The sequence below is a fragment of the Genypterus blacodes genome, unplaced genomic scaffold (genome assembly GCF_046128005.1).
Source record: "Genypterus blacodes isolate CSIRO-AG114 ecotype Tasmania unplaced genomic scaffold, CSIRO-AGI_Gbla_v1 ptg000237l_1, whole genome shotgun sequence".
NCBI classification, from domain to species: domain Eukaryota; kingdom Metazoa; phylum Chordata; class Actinopteri; order Ophidiiformes; family Ophidiidae; genus Genypterus; species Genypterus blacodes.
Window position 1 is genome coordinate 44,960 of NW_027467035.1, and position 16,637 is coordinate 61,596.

The window sequence follows — 16,637 nt, forward strand, 5'->3', positions numbered from 1 at the left end:
ATGTGTGTTTGTGTGTGTGCGCGCTTGTTAGCTTCACGCGTCTAATCAGGTGAACGCGGATAAGAGAAAACACTTTGGCTGTAGGAGAGGAGAGGGCCTGTTTTGTAACGCTAATGTGCTCTTGCTGTAGCTGTTGGTTGCAAGCGCAGATGTACTGACGGAAACAAACCATAACCCGTTTTCACACCTCACAAACGCTGCGTGAAACGCCTCCAGGCGCTTTACAGCAGATATAATGAGTCATGTTCATCCTTTTTGGCAGTGGAGCCTTGACATGATTATTTTTAATCTTGGATTTTATTGAAAGATTTCTACGAAATGAGATGAAAGTCGGGCCAACAAACATGATAGTAGATTTTAAGGCAGATCCGATTCATAGATTCATTCATGGTTCATTCAACCATTCAGACTGCTTGTCCTGTCTTTACGATGGGTCTTCAATAGCTACAGAACAGTTCAGACATTATCGATTATTGATTTATTGAGAGATCATTCAAGCGCTGGAGGTTTTCATGGTCAAGGAGAATTGCAGGTTTTGGCTCTTATGGTGAAATGTTTGACTTTGACGCCGTTTGCGATCTCTGCCTGCTGTCTGCTTTGTTCCTGTCGTTAGGTCTAAGGATCAGCAGGTGTTGGCTTTACTTCAGAAATGGGACTTGCCGCCCCCCCATTTCCCTCATCTATTAAGAAATCCATAGAATAACGTGTCTGAGAACTGAAAAAGAAAAACAAAGCCCCACAGTCAAACTGAAAGTGTTTGAGTTTGTAAATTACATTTCACAGATCAATATACCCAAATCAAAAAACAAAACTACCTCAGAGGCCATTTTGAAAATGCATCCTGTCTGTGTTCCATCAGTGCAGAACGCACAAGACCCTGAAATTGGTTTTGTGATGACTTCATCAGCACCTGGCTTGCCCCCGCTCAGATTAAACAGATCTGCAGTCACTCTGAGGAAAAGTTCTGGGCGGTAAAACTGCGAACACAAGAGTGAGTTGCGCACTTAAGGGGGCGTCAACAAATCAAATGACGCATGATGAAGATTTTACACAAAGTTGGCAGTAGACTTAATGTGGCCAGTCTGTGAGCACGTCTCTTGATTTGTGCACGCTGAAGAATTCCATGAACTCTGTATGTCTGACTTTCATGCATTAACTTCTCCATTTCTGATTTATGTTATCAAACTATTTTTGGGGCACCTGCTCGTGTGACATTTATAGCATTCCAGCAATCCATCAATTTTCCGCCGCATAATTGTCTGTATTATGATGACATTATTTGAATACGCACACACATTGTTATGGCCTGGCATGTGAATGTAGCTTTTGTTTGAATACAGCCAAACAGGCGTTCTGATTTGCCACGTCTGTAAAGCGATTCAGCCGAATCACCATCCACGCCTTGTCACCTGTGTCACTGCACAAACACGCACACGCACACGCGCACACGCACAAACACACACACACAGATTTTTCCCTGGTGTTCCCGTCTGCGGTTGCGTGGAACGTAATGTTGAACCTAGGGCTCATTTATGAAGATTTGAAGTGTTGTGAGGGAATTCTTTAGGATTCATTGATTGTTTCACTCGTCTCCTCGTTATGTTTTGTACTTTTCCTCATCTATCAAATCTCTTTCAGCCCACTGCCCAAATAAATTGTAATATACGGCAAACGCTTCTGGCTTCACAGTGCAGATCCAGGCAGTAACTGCTGCTCAGTCTGCAGTTCGACTGCACTAAACGTTTGGGATCTCATGTCCCATCTGGCCCAAGACGAGCTGGAGAATTTGGCCAAGGGAGAGGAACATCTGGGCATGCTGCCTCCTGGCCCGGGACCCAAATAAGCGGTAGAAAATGGATGTGTGTGTGTGTGTGTGTGTGTGTGCCTCCAGGATTGCAACACTCCCGTTATTCCTCCTTGGAAATATGATTGGCTTCAATCGGCGTGCGATTGATGTGTTTTGTGTGTTTGACAGCTTTGATTTGTTGGGACAAACTGTACTTGTGACTTTCAGTCTGTAGAAAAAGCTGCACTCAACTTCCTCTTATTGGCTGAAACACATTTGGTGATTGAATATTTAAATTCAGAGAACAGCGTATACTTTTGTTTGGGCACTTATAGGTACGACGCAATATCAACATCTGGAAATGATTGAATGGAAGCAAAAGTCCCAACAAAAGCAAAAAGCTTTATATAGGATCAACAGCATTGCTTCCCTTTATTGCAGTGTCACACTTCTCGTTCCAGCAGTTCGGGTGTCTTTTTTTCGTTAATAAACAGGGTCACATTTCCTGTTGGCCTGGATGCTGAGTCGACGTATCGAATGAGACACGGCTCCCTGGAATCGCCCTGAAAATGTATGTAATCTAAATGTATGAGCATATGCTGGGCTGCAGCCGGGGCAGATGGTGATGGAGCGACAGTGATGAGAGGATCAATATGCTGTTCAGCTCCTTGTACCCGAACCGCCTCCGACTTCATTACATTGCCCTCTTGAATCTACAGCGTCACCGGTGGAGTGGTACAGTGGTGATCCGTCTGCAATATTGCTCCCTGACACGTTTTATTTGGCTCTCATAATGAACTGAGCCCACGGCAGCCACGGAAATACACACCAAACCCACAAAGCATCACAACGCTTTCGTGGAAAGAGTATGAACGGTTTCCGTGTTTTAATTTGAATGCCAGGTTAATGTCAACTTCCGCACTCCGAGGTCAACTACTTCCACAACCCCGAGGGCCGATGAAATCCATTAGAAGCTGGTGTCAGCGTTTCAGTCCTGCCTGTCGCCGGCCTGAAAGGAGCCACTTCAGAATCCCTGGAGAGGTTCCATGTTGAAGGATGAAATGTTTTGATCCGGCGGCAGCAGGCAGCGATGTGACGTGGCGTGCTGATGCATCGTGTCATCATAATGGAGACGCCCTTCCGTGGACATCGAACTTCACCTTCAGACAACAGCCACATGATCCAGCCAAGAAACTCCAGAAACTATCGTCTCTCATTCAAGACTGTTACATGCCCTTATACTGCTATTAAAACAATAAATAGAATCATCAGGCACCTCTGCCAAGTCTCACCTTGGCAGTAAAGCAACGCTCAGAAAAGCGAACAGATACAAAGCTTTGTTTCACTTCGTTTGTGTCTTGAAAAAACGCAGCAAATTCTTTTCAAACAATATGAGGTCAAGATGTCCCATGACCTCTGACCTCAAGTGGAGGATCCAGAAAAGGAATTTGCACTATGGTGACTTTCCATTCTGTCATTGTGAGAGCGGGACGAGTCTCTTCTCTCGAGTTTCCTCTCTCCAAATACGCCGATGACAGCAGCGCTTGGGTGATTGAAAGGAAACCTTTCCGCAGCGTGTCGGAGCTCTTTAGACTATAAAAAGCTGCTATGCTGGATATTTGGATTGACGCGCAGCTGCAGACTGTTTGGCTTGGTTGCGTCTTTCCAAACATCGATTTTGAAAAAACTCAATCTTTCGTAGCGCGCCAATGAAGATATCGTGTTCCTGTCTCAGCCGGCCTCCCCGAGCTCTAGAACAGATGCTAATATTAGAGGCCTGTCGCCTCATCGACCTGCAGCGCGGCAACTGTTGCTTCAGTTCCCTCGCTCCTTTCATGACTGATTGGGTATCACTAAAAACCTGATTGATTAGCACGTCATTGATTTCCCCCCGGCGCTCCGAGTGGAAAAACTGCACAATCAGATAACAAATAGTCGTTATAATTTACACGCCGTTTCAGATGATTGTTCCTCTTTAATTGGATCAATGCTTCTCTGTTAAAGCCGTGAAACCCGACGCCGCCCCTCTGCAGCCCTGCATCATAATCTAATAGCGTTTGATTGGTGCTCATGTTTCCTCTATTCAGGACCAGTGGCGCTCATTATGCTGTTATATAAATACTCCAGAGTTTCTATTCTGTGTTATAATGGAATGAAAAACCCTCATTTGCAGCCATTGTTCAGTGAGTGTCAGGCTGCCTGTGCGTTAGTCGTGTTAGGACACGTTGATGCTTTGCAATCTGACACATTTAGGATTGATCAATCTGTTATTTTGGGCAATTCGAACAAAGACTAACAAAAAATTATCCTCTTTCAAGTGGATTATCAGGCTCCACAGTGTGACTGTTCATCTATTCCTAGATGCAATGAGACTAAACTTGTCTAACTTGTCTCACTCGTGACTCATCCTTCCTCCCGTGTGTGTGAATGAGCAGCGTGTGATAAGTTTTTCCACGATCATGTAGGCGGTTGAGATGCGAGCTGGGTTTTCGCTTTGTATTCCAAAAGTTTTTACATTTCAAATAGCCAGAGAATGTAGCGTATATTTGACTGTCTCATCATAAACGCAGGGCTGATCGGCCGCATATCAGGCCTGCATACACACTCTCATCTGATTGGCTGGAGCTGCTTCAGATTCTGACGCTGCTGATCTTAATCTTTAGCATCCCTGCAGACTCGGCACATATTGAGAGTTGTTGAGAGTTTATTTTTTTCAGTTTTCTGTCTGCCAACAGAAAAAGCTGGACAGTTCAAAGAGGCGTTCAAGTGTAAATGAACAGAAACTTCCTCTTCCTCAGTCGGTGAATATATGCAGCCGGCAGCGTCTCTGAGGCGCGCAGGCATTTGTGTGAAACTGGTCTCGGTCTTCTCACCGTTGCCCTGGAGATCATGCAGCATATGTGAATATTTATTTCGCTCCATTTTCAGTGGCTTCCAACAAACAATAACTGGCTGTTCTTTCAGCGCAGACAAAAGAACAGACGAAAAGATGCTCGCTGAGGGAACGAGCTTTAAATGATGAACCTCAACCCTTATAAAAGGGACATTCCACATAGTTTGAGCTGCAAATGTTCGCCGACAGTCCACAATCAATGCCACGTCAATTTCCCACTTGTCTGAGGTGTAGACGAAGCTCCTTGTTTTGGGTTTTTACAGATTTTCACATGGATTTTTTAGCAGGTACAGATCTATTTAAGTCTTTTCTTTCATCCGGATTTTATGTCCCACGCAAGCCAAAGTTATTTCCTGCTGCAGAGGACGACACAACAAGGTCATCGGGGACGGGATGGGACAGGGACGGCTCAGAATAGAGAAGAAATGCAAAGAGCTGCAGATTATGAACCAGCGTTCTTTATTAGATATTATACTGTGTATATATATACCTAACTTATTGCACTTCTACTCTAGCTCTAGTTAGGCTCTTAGCTGTTGGTTTTAGGAAGGAAATGCGCTTACGATTTCTTGTGACTTGAAGTTCTTTTTATCTTCCTTTGTTGAACACACTTAATGGAAGTTGCTTTGGATAAAAGCGCCTGCTAAATGACCCTAATGTAATGTAATGTAATGTAATACTGCTCTTATACTTAGTCACTTACTAGTTATATTATTATTATTATTATTATTATTATTATTTATTATTTATTATTTATTATTTATTATTTATTAGGGAGGCAGTAGCTCAGTGGGTAGAGCTTCCGCTTGGGAACCGCTTGGGAACCGGAGGGTCGCCGGTTCGAGCCCCTGCCGAGGTGCCCCTGAGCAAGGCACCGAACCCTCAATTGCTCCCCCCTCTGCGAAGGGTGGTAATGTAATGTAAGTCGCTTTGGATAAAAGCGTCTGCCAAATGCTCCTAATGTAATGTAATGTAATTTGCTTTTCTCCCCCCAATTAATATAATTTTCATGCAATTTAACGTCTCATTCATTTCATTTAGTTATTTAGTATTAGTATTAATTTTCATTGGTTGGTCAGCTCAAAATCAGGTTTTTTGTTGCACTGGTTTCAGTCAGGTTAAGTTCATGTCGCATTTGAGATTTAGGGTCATAATCTCTGTATTCTGTAACTGAAGTTCTAACATCCTGCAATGCCTGAAGGCTTGACACACACGCCTGCATCCACACACACATAACCTCACAGTGGAGTAGAATTAGCTCAGTGTGATTAAGAGGAGGTCGCTCTGCTCCAGCAGCTGGTGCCTTCAGGCGTTGCAGAGAGGAACAGAAGCCCAGTTGCTTGAGGCAAGAAGCTACAGCACCGCAGGCCTCCGGCAGGAAGTGGAGCAGCGGCTTTGGATGGTCCCGTCTGAGCTGAAACACTCACGGCCGCATTCTTCCGTCCTTCACTCATCACCACGCTGGCTCATGCCTCTCTGTGCTGCAAAACGCCATCGTTAACGTCCTAAACTCAAACATCTCCACATCATGGAGTTTGTGGTTTCCTTAGGTGCCAAGTAAACCTCTCTTACTGCTCTGATCTCATGCAGCACCACTGTGGCAGAACTTTGCCAGAGCCGATGGCGTGTTGAGCCTTTGGAGTTCTACGTTGGTGCATCTGTGAGTTTAAAAGTGTCAGCTGAAGTGAAAGAAGACGTCGGTGTACTTCTGTCTTTACATTTTTGGAGTACAGCAAAGGAACAGAACTGACTGAGCCAGTCTTGTTGGTCTCATTGGGATCAGTAGTGCTGTCTTTACAAAATTAACCTAACCAGACAGAAATCAGATGTTGCTCAATCTTAGATCTCTGAATATTCATTATACAGGCCAGTGTTACTGTTCACTCTGTGTGAGACGTCTGCAGCTAATGAGCCTCCTCAGTCTGTTTCCTTTATACTGGAACACGTTCATCCTATTGAAGAGATAAATGAGACGTCTGGCTTCATGGCAGCTGGTGGCCTTTTGCTCATGACGTTTCTGTGTAACATGTACACACCTCAGATGCAACAGTGACACACACTCTGGCTTTGTCCCGTCCCGTGTCTGTTTAATTAGCAGGTCAAACCCTGTCAGAACAACTCAGCCAATCACAGCAAGTTTGATGCGTACAGGAAAAGCAGTAAAAACTTCCCATTTATTTATTTTTGTGTAGTATATAGAACAAAACCAAATAAGTAAAATAAGTGCAGAGACCAAAAACACAATAGAAATGCTGAAAAGCTCATAACACTAAACTGTTTTAACTATTGAAGCAAAATTTGAAAATCATATCCAATAAAAAACAAATGATAACAAACTGTTAAAGTCAAATGACCTTGAATGGTGTTTGTTTCTCCTCCTCAGCCGAGCACGGGGCTGTAATGCAGATGGGGCTGGAGGCTGAAACGCCTAAATAAGAAACCATGGTAACGAGAAAGTCATGTTTGACTGAAGCTTTCTCTTATTTGACAAAAACATCATTGTGTGGATGTTTTTGTTGTGGACTCAAATTTCAAAGCGCCTTTTTATTGTGCTCACCTAATAAACATGCTGCCATGACCTCTGACCTTTGCCCCATCACAACGCAGAATATAAGATAAAATCTGCTGACACTAGACGACGCAGGTTATACCCCGTCAATAAAAGTCACTCTGCATTTATATCAGTGATTCCTAAATGAATTCCCCGAGCTTCGGCCGGGTCGCTGTCTGTCGTTTACGTTTTAAATCTGAAGCTGTGAGCTGACCCAGGCGGCGAGTCCAGTACGTGTTCTGTGTCCTGATAGAGGTGGTTTTGGCAGGATGTGTGACTGCTGATTGACACGTTGGTGTTGCAGGGATGGAGAGTTTGACCTTGTGTTTGGGGAACAGCCTCAGCAGCCACCAGGGCCTACTAAACACTTTAAGTTGGACACAGATTTGTTTTATGCAGTTAAAACTTCCCAGAGCCCGCGGGCCTCTCGCTCTGCGTGTGTGGATGTGCTGACAGGAGCCTCAGGACACGGCGGCGTGGACAGACTCAGCACTAAGCCAAGGTCAAGGTTTCCTCTTTATGAAGACGCCGATGATCCAGCTGAGATGACCTCATCACCCCTCCATCGCCACACACACACACACACACACACACACACACACACACACACACACACACACACACACACACACACACGCACAGCTCATTGCTACTCAAGACGCAGCGTTTAATTTTTCATCTCTGTTGAGATTTTCATAACCTGCTAAGGCGGCGTCCTCTGCTGAGCCGATGGCCCCGGGGCAGATGTCCCCGCCCTTCAAGATGAAATGTGAACATAGATATCAGGCCGTTTATCATATAGAGTTGCACGTAAACATGCTTTATCGCTAAATGCTACTGCAGACCAACGGAAGGGTTGTGGGGTTGAATCTATCTGGTGCCTTTATTTGCCTTAAATGGAGCATTAGTGTAGTATTGACAAGCTGCAGCCATGAGCTTTGCTGATGGTTTAGCTTCTCTCATATCATCGTATCAAGCAAATAGTCCAGAGAGAAAGAGAGAGAGAAACCCCCAACTCCAAGGCAGGAAACGCAAAGGAAAGAAGAAGAAAGGAAACGGAATGAAGGATCGCCACATCTTAACTCATTCTTTAGACTTTAGAGAACACGCTTATATTGTTCTAATTAAAACATAAAGAGAGCCCATCTGTCTGCCTAAGAGAAGCTGAAATGTGGTGTTGGTCCGTCTCATCGCACCGCATCCCCCTGCTAACCGCTCAGTCAGATGGATGTCCGGGACGGCGCTGTGTGGGACGTTGCTCTGCCCGCTTTCTCCTCCGGAGGCTCAGATTTTCTCCCACGGTCCAAACACTGGCAGGTTCGGTGAGGTAGAAACTCTGAAGCAGCAGCGTGAGCTCCAGTCTAACAGCACGGTGTGGAGCATTGGTGACGCTGCCCACTCATCCTGATGATGCTCCATTTCATCGCCAATTGGATGTGAAACATATAAACTAGGCTTCCTGCTCAGATTAGAGGTAAACATGAAGCAGGGATCAACCTGGCACCTTTGCCCATAAGCCTTAATCTGATGATCGTTATGTCTCTGAAATCTGCCTGTGTGTCTCACGAAGAGGACCGGCCTGATGACCAAATGTGAGAAGAATACAAAAATGTGAGAAAATAACATCGGCTGCGTTTACAGTGACATCTTGTTCCACCAAGAACATCCAGCCCAAAGTCACCTGATCTGTTGGTAACATTGCTGAGTGGAGTAACTACTGGCCAATATTTCGTCTGGATGGTTCTGTGTCGCTGCTTCACAGCTCCCAGCGTTTGTCAAACATATCAAATATTGAGACTGCAGTATGAAATGAAACCCGACCAGGTTTAGTATGGATCGGGACTCTGCGAGGCTCCGTGTTGGGCTGTCAGTGACCGCGACCTCATGTCCACAGGCAGGCTGCTTATTACCACACAGCATTAGCATTGTGTGCGAGCAGCCACCCACAGCGAGGGAGGGAAACAGAGAAGAAGATTGAGATGCCAGCAGGCAGATGCCGTCCTGAGGAGTCATCTCTCTGCTGCCCACACTCGGCTTCTGCGGCTGGGGGAAGGGAGCGCTTGACAACGAGCTGCCGACTCCCACTTCCTCCTCTGCGCTGCATGCAAACTAATTGGCTGGACAATACCTGTCAGTGTGCGGCCTCGCCTCCAGCTCGCTCGATATGCAGGCTGTTGGCGAAGACGCTTGCACCGCCGCTGGACGAGCAGCACAAACATAGACCTCCACCACCATCCTCTCATTTCAGAAGCTGGAACGTGCAAATGTTTGGCACCACTCAATCAAGCCTGAATGGCAAAAATTGACACTCTCCACATACTTAAGCTGGTTCTGTCAGTCATGTAGATGCAGAACCTCTTTTAGCAGGCAAACACCAAACTTATGCACAAAGATGGGACCGCAAACAGTTTCGTGCCAATCCGATCTAAATTGGTGATGGTCTCTAGACGGCTAGAGGTGGCTTTCATAACCACCGCCAGGCACCAGCTCTGGGTCAGGACAGTCACCACCCCCCAGTCTTTATTTCATGTAACTGTGGATGATTTACACCCACACACTCTGCTGGGCCTGTTTGTGGTCTGTCTTGCTCTAAATAAGCATTATGTGATGACTTAATACGCCTGTCAGCTGACCCAGACCTGGTTTTGTTGCTGTCTTCAGGGCTGAGCGAGCAGAAAGAACCAAGGAGGGAAACGTAACCGAGTCCAACACATCCGTACTAAACCACAGAGTGAAAACACCTTTATTGACATTTCTTTACGTGGAACCAAAGTAATAGCCAAGTGAATGTATTACGTTACGGAAAATTTTTTTTTTCCCAGCTGCAGAAATCCTGAGCATGCTAGCAAATGCAGTTTACTTGCTTATCATGGATCAACAACAATAAAAGATGAGTTTGCTTTATTGCAGATGAGGAAGCGTCTGCTGCGGACTGACGCGAGGGAGGATGTGGCTCTGATCTAATAAAATGCAGCCGTGCATGCTTCCAGGCTAGGAGGAAAACGAGAGATGTTCATTAAGCGCTAGGCCTCCTTCACATTCTGAAGCAGGCACTTAGCAGGACGGACGCAGGGTGAGAGGAGTTTTAACTAGTTACTTCTGGCTTTGTGTGGCGCGAGCGTCTCCCGAGTCAGCTGTTCCCCCGATAAAAGAGGGTTCAATCCCGGGTCAGCAAGTGTCAGGACGCTGCCCGGGCTTCTCCTCTTCTTCCCCTCTTCGTCCCCTCTTCTTCCCCTCACGTCTGCTGAGTCAGAAAACGACGGCAGCATCTGCGGCGTCCAAACAAATCCCATTCAACGGGATGTGATTCACCCTCAGACGGCGGCTGCTCGGCGCCGTCTCCACGCTTCCCGCCCCGGGTTGCATTAAATCACAATTGCTCGGGCGGCACAGATGCCGCAGCACAGGCTGTAATGAATGTCCACGCCGCTCGGCCTCTCTGATGGCGATGTCGGCCGCTTCGACGGCCCGCGAAGGGACTGTACAGTGTGTGTGTGTGTGTGTAGGCGTTTGTCATTGATGAAGGAAGAAACTTGGCTACTGACATAATTGCGTGTATCATCCGGTTGGCAGAAGCTCAGATGTTTGCAGGCTGGCAGCAGCAGATGAGCTGTGATGTATTGTTTTTGTTCAGCCGACTGCATTAACCGATTTACTCCGACGCTGCAGAGCACTTTGAGCTCCTGGGCTGGACTCATTCTCTGCTACTCTACACTCACTTACTCTACACTGCATGTCAGAGGAAACACTGTACGTCTTATACTTTATACACTGCCTGGCCAAAAAAGAAGTCGCCACCTGGATTAAACTAGGTCTAGGTCTAGGTCTAGGTTCAGCAACATTATGTGCCCAAAGAATGAGGTCAGCTGACTACCTGAGTATACTGAATGACCAGATTATTCCATCAATGGATTTTTTCTTCCCTGATGGCACAGGCATATTCCAAGATGGCAATGCCAGGATTCATCGGGCTCACATTGTGAAAGAGTGGTTCAGGGAGCATGAGACATCATTTTCACACATGGATTGGCCACCACAGAGTCCAGACCTTAACCCCATTGAGAATCTTTGGGATGTGCTGGAGAAGGCTCTGTGCAGTGGTCCGACTCTCCCATCATCAATCAATCATCATCAATCATCATCAATCATCAATCAATCAACAAAATATTAGAGTGTGTGACCTTTTTTTTTCGGTGACGACTTTTTTTTTGGCCAGGCAGTGTATGTCCTTTTGTCAGTTTGAGTATTTTTTGAGATATTTGATATTTGGCATCCACATCCCAGGCTGCAGTCCTTGAACGGACCCTTATGGATCCATGAACACGTGTTACAGCCTCTAAAAGCTCCTCAACATCAAGCTAGAAGTTTAGTTAGATGTTTGTATCACCTTGATGATCCGTTCTTGTAGGTCTGGATGGCGGTTCTGGTTTTGAGGTGGCCCAGAACCAAACAAAGCCTGACTGTAGAACGCCATGGCACCAAACACCACTGATGCGATTTCATGACACGGTGGCAGAGGGTTAGGGTCATGTGGCCAATGTGATATTTACACATAAACACACTGGAAACTGATTTCATTGACGGCGTCCAAAACCTTCCGTCTCCAGTGGGCTTCAATGATTCTTAACAACTACGTTTCGTTTAGTAGTTGAAGTATGTTTTTCTCATAATGGAGAATTTCCCCCCCGTGCTGTGTGACAGGCAGGACGTCCTGTAAACAGCAGCATAAATCCTTTCTCATGCTGACAGAACCAAAGGAATTAATTCACCTGTTTGTTTTTCAAACTGTCGCCTTATTTTTCTCGTTTTGACGGCTTTATTTCTTTCCTGTATTTCTCCTTTAACTGAGTTGTCTGTGTGTTGTTCCGATTGTGTGTTTTTCTTTCTTTGTTAATTAATGTTTTACCCGCGTCTTCATCATTATTGAAGGATTAGCCAGATGGCATTCGGGATGCCAGCGTTGCATTACCTCTTTGCCATTTCATGCTGTAAGCCTTCACATATTAAAACAAGCTAATATATTTCACAGAAGAAGAGTTAATTAGCCGCCGCCAACCTGCATAGCAACTTGTGTAAAAATAGACCTTTTCACAGTTTCATGTTTTGGTGTCATCACCATGAGAGATGAGACGCGGCTCCATATGGAGAGAGGAAGTGTGTGTGTGTGTGTGTGTGTGTGTGTGTGTCTTAAAGGAGGTGTGCAGTGTCTATTTCTTCATCATTTGCTCTCGTACCTTTTGTGACTTCAGCTCAGAGACACGAATCTGAACCTGACGTTCAGTGTTTCCTGATTTAGACGCTGTGGTGGTTCTGTTCTGTTTGTTGATGCTGACGCGGCTAATCTCGGTTGGTCTGCGGGGGACTTTAGACCGATGCTCGCACACACAACAGTCTGTGTTTAGACTGAAGCTGCCCTCTGAGGAGCGGCGTTATACGGCCCAGCAGCTCCGCCCAGCCCAATCGTTCACTAACGACACCGTGTGGAGTCGTACGCCGGCGCGTCACGCGGCGCGTTCTGACCCGCACATGTGCAGGATGAGGACAGATGAGTGAAGGCGGAGATGGACTGAAGGCCTTGCTGTGCATGCACAAGTAGCTCTGATTCTGAAACACAGATGCATGTGTCACCTTTAGAGAAAAATAAATAAAAACTGTACAGCACAATTCTAAAAAAAAATTGCTGCTTGGAATAACTGAAATTTTTTTTTTTAACTTCTAATAGGAAAATTCTGGAAAATAAAATATTATCCTGGAAAGAAAATTCAGAACTCTTCATTATTACAACAATGTTCTATTTCTTTTTTCTTTCTTTATTCACTTTACATTACGTTCATTTGGCAGACGCTTTTATCCAAAGCGACTTACATTACATTACCACCCTTCGTAGAGGGGGGAGCAATTGAGGGTTCGGTGCCTTGCTCAGGGGCACCTCGGCAGGGACTTGAACCGGCGGTTCCCAAGCGGAAGCACTACCCACTGAGCTACTGCCTCAGTAGTACAGCACCTGATTCTAAAATCATTCTAAAATCATGATTGTCATGTGGTCTCGTGCCTCACACTTCGCAGGCACCTCAGACGTTCATTTACAGTCTGTGCAGAAACGTTTCTCGTACCGCCTGGTACGCAGACAGCAAATAAAATAAAGGTCAGAGAGCCGCCTCCTCTCAGCTGTGGTACAGGAGCTGAGGGTGCAAAAAGGAAAACAAAAATGTAACACAGAGGAAGATTGATTAAAAAACAACAACTCAGCCATAAATCCAGCAGCAGGATCTTCATCCTCATGATGTGAAGAAGAGGGAGGATCCTCTTCCAGGAGAAGCTCCCAGGACAGGAGGAGGAGGACATGATGGTGCCGAATGCAGGCTGTGCTTGCGTGCGTGCGTGCGTGCGTGCGTGCGTGCGTGCGTGCGTGCGTGCGTGCGTGCGTGCGTGCGTGCGTGCGTCCAGGGACACTCAGATCTGGCTTCAGGCGGCCAGCGACTACTTCACACTTTGTAAGTAAAGCACTGGAGTATCTCCTCCACCTGTGGTGTCCACACACACACTACACACTGATTAGATCATCTGGAAGATTTTATGACCTCATAACGATCTCCCAGCGACTCACCAGCTCTGATCCATTAGTCTTGCTCTTAGCTGGCCGGCGGCACATTAGCTCAATAACAGACTTCCCTGCAGGCCTAATTGTCTTCTTCACCTTCGAGACACCGAGGCTCCGATTCCATTTATTAGTTATTTTGTCATGAGTGTAGAAAAGCCGACCCTGTGTGTGTGTGTGAGGTGTCTGGTTTCATGTGCTGCAGTGTGAGTGAGAATGGCGTCACTGACCACCATAATAACACGTCTGTCATGATGTGAACTCGGATAATAAGGTTAATTTAGGAAGGTTTCAAGTTGCTGTAAATGTGTCAATATTTGAAATAAATGTATAATCCCTGCTAATGACAGGAATGAATCCATGAATTAGTCTGTAGGAAAGCATTTCTGAGCTGCGGTGACATACAGGCTTTGAACGTGTCTTTGTTCGCAATTTCAAAGTTAGTTAAGGGTAAAGACAGATCAGAATGTAAACAATCAATCCTTTCAAACGTAAGAGGAATGAAGTTTCAGAGCGGCTGTGACAGACAGGGACGCATTTCTGTTTCTGCTGCTTCCTCTCGGTAACTCGATGTCTCCAGACACGACCACATGTTCCAAAGGAGAAACTTCTTTAAAGTACTTGGGCTAACTGAACTCGCACAGATGACTCAAACCCTGACAAATATGTCCACTCAGCAGATCTCCACACCGTCACTTTGCAACATGTTATGAAATTAAGTTCAGCAGCAGCGATCCACAATGACCTCGATCTGAACAGAACCAAAGTTGTTCCTCACCTCAGTAAACGTTTCCTCCATCACACCATCACGCGTCAGTATCTCCTCCACAGCTTTCATGGTTCCAATCAGTGAGTTGGTGCACGTGTTTGGTGACAGTCTTTACATTCTGTAAAGTGCCGTCTCTTTCCTTCGCACCTGTTTCACGAGCTGACGCTCCATCAATACATGGTTCTTGTTTTTTGCACCTGAGAAATCGTTCTCAGGTTCACCAAAGCAGATGATTTCTCGCTCACTGATTTATTCATCAGCTTCCCCACTGTAACGCTGCGGCCCCGCCCTAGCACGGTGCCACTCGCCACCGCCAGAGCCCAGGCTCAACCACAAGCCCCATGAATAACACAAAGGCCCATGAATAATCCAGTGAGCGGGGAGGCAGATCTATGTGTGTGTGTGTGTTTGTGTGTGTGTGAGAGACGGGGTAATCCATGTTAGTCATGAGCTCGCTCGACACACACTCAACACGTCACACAAAGAGGTCAACACACACAAAATAATGCTGCTGACCATGAGCACACACTCTCAGGCTGAACAAAAAGTCAAATGTAAACACGACGTCAGCAGGAGTAGCAAGGTCACGACTGACCCACAACGGTCACGACTGACCCGCAAAGGTTGCAATCCTGGAAACTGACGGAAAGCGCACGAAAGTGATGAGCAAGGTGATGAGCTTTAGTTAGAACTCGTCAACAAGTTAAATGATTGATTCATTGAGCTATCTCCTTTGATCTCACAAACTACATGTGGTTGTTTGTGATTCACACAAAAACCTTTAGTTCAGTATTTGTACGTTTATGTGAATATAGTGAACAATAGAGTTTGTGTGTGTGTGTCTGTGTGTGTGTTTTGAACGTCTTCCTGTCCTTATGACCTCTGACCTCTAGAGTCAGCATACATACAGTAGATGCAGGTGTTGCATTGTGCAGGTTGCACATTGATGAGCTGGTAACTTTGCGCTGCAGAGGTGGATGCTGATGTGCGCTTCACAGTTTTTAAGGCTTTGTTGGAGTTTTTCATAATGAGTTCGGGGAGTTTGGGAGTAAAAAGCTGTCAATTCAAATTACAGTCGATGCTGTTGAATATTCAGACCGGGCGAGATAATGCGTTTTCAGAGGACGGCGTCTCCGCTAAATGTAGTTAAAGGCAGCGCCGCTGTTTCTCCTCTGTGCAGATTATCCACTTTAATCACACAGAGTCGTGCTGCTCTATTCAGCAGGGTGACAGTAAACAGTCCTGGCTGTGCCGCAGACACGCCGCATTCTAATGTCGCCCGCCGAGGACGTCGTTGTTTACAGTAATCTGAAGGCTCGACAGCCAGCAGATTGTTGGATGGAAACCTGCAGCAGAAGCGGTAGTTGGAACGTGTTGCAGCGAATCATTATTGGCAGGAGAAATTACAGCGGGTCAGAAAAGGCAGATCTGTGGCACCGAACGAGGCTTTAACCACCTCACCTCTCTACCTCGCTCTCAATCCCGCTTGCGTCTGTTTGCTCGCTGCCTTCTATCTTCACTAAAGGCCATATTTTATTGATGGAAAGGTTATAAATATTTGAAGGTGCATCAGTGTGACTTGAAAGGCTTCCAGAGTGAGTCGGCTGAGAGAAGCCGCCCCGTCACAGCTTCTCTCAGTCTGTGCAGAGCTAATGAGTTATGGCACTAAGACGGAGCAGAAGAGCTGGACGGAACACGCCGGCCTTGGCAGGACGCACAACACAACGGCTTTAAAGACGAAGCGATGAATTTACTACGAAAAACTGTTGTCTAGCTGTAAGTCAAACACAGAGAGCTCGGCCAGCCAGGTGAAGACGTCTGACAGCTCTTATGATGTTTAAACTTCAAGACAGACGTGTGGCGTGTACAAGAAATGTATGATGATCGCTGTGGGACACGAGGGTCTGTTCTCGTACCACAAGCAGGAAGAATCTTTGCAGGCAGAAACGCATCATCACCTGTCAGCACTCAGGTTGCCAGATTTTGGTCCTAAATTGTCACATTGTTTGCAAGAGTGCAACACGGGCCGACATCCAAGAC

The 16,637-nt window shown here is 46.0% G+C and overlaps 1 protein-coding gene across 2 annotated transcripts in view; it reads left to right on the forward strand.

The window, feature by feature from the left end:
• Positions 1-16,637, forward strand: part of LOC143016589 (carbohydrate sulfotransferase 8-like) — a 42,603-nt gene that overhangs the window by 13,051 nt on the left and 12,915 nt on the right. The window lies entirely within an intron of this gene.